Source organism: Nannospalax galili, unplaced genomic scaffold (genome assembly GCF_000622305.1).
Source record: "Nannospalax galili isolate Female #2095 unplaced genomic scaffold, S.galili_v1.0 scaffold3409, whole genome shotgun sequence".
NCBI classification, from domain to species: Eukaryota; Metazoa; Chordata; class Mammalia; order Rodentia; family Spalacidae; genus Nannospalax; species Nannospalax galili.
Genome location: NW_008359538.1, coordinates 130,481 through 131,543, shown reverse-complemented (window position 1 = coordinate 131,543; position 1,063 = coordinate 130,481).

The window sequence follows — 1,063 nt, the reverse complement described above, 5'->3', positions numbered from 1 at the left end:
AGCTTAAAACTCCTTAAAAATGAGAGAGTTCCTGAAAGGAAAAAATTTATGTAACCACAAATGACACAGCATCAAGAGAAAAATACAGAGACTTCTACATAATTCCTATGAGAAAGGAATCATTTTAAGTAATAAAATATATCAAGCTGAAGAAAACTGTCTTGAAATATGAATATATTGGTAAACCTGAACTCAATGCTTCCACACAAAAAATGTGCTCTAAAAGAACACAAATTCAAATTAATATTTAATCTTAAAATCTAAATGAACAATCATGAAATAACAGAAGTAATTAAACTATAGTCATGTTGAGGAGTGGTTTGCAGTTGCTAAAATGTCCTGAAACCATCTCTCTGCCATTAGACCATGTTAAGTGAAGTAAAATGGAACTAGGATATAGTCCTTGTGATCTGAACTATTTTATTAAATTTGTATTTGTATGTGAGTCTGAAAAAAATTTACCAAAATGTTATTAGAAATGATTCTGAGTGGTGAAACTGTGGGCTTACCTTACATGTTGCCTGGATTAAAAACTCAAGCATTTGTTATAATGAACATGACACTATTATAAATTTTTAAAATAACTCTAAGAACCTGTATGAGAATTTTTTTGTGATATGTAAGAAGATATGTCTTACATTATCTCTAAGTTTCCAGATGACATCAAATATTTTGTGGACACATTTTTACATTATTTGTAATTGAGTCATTAAGACCAGTCATGGAAGACACAGCTGAACTGTCTGAAGCCAAGCAGTCAGGCAGCTCATTTATACAAGAACACCAAGATGAAGCAGTCAGTGTCAGAAAAGGACGTGAGGATTCCTGACACCATCAATCATGACATTTCCTCCAGCTAAGAAATAGTTTGTGGTTGTTTTATTTTAAGTTATGGTTAAGTCTCAAAGACTTCCAAAACTTTAAGTGCATATGTGCATTGAGAGCTAAGAACACCTGCCACCCCCATTCTTAAGTCTCTCCTGTTGAATCCTGCTGTCTTTCCCTTTTAGTATGTTTCTGGACTTGGGTCTTCTGGGGATCAATTAGAATAAGAATAAGCCAA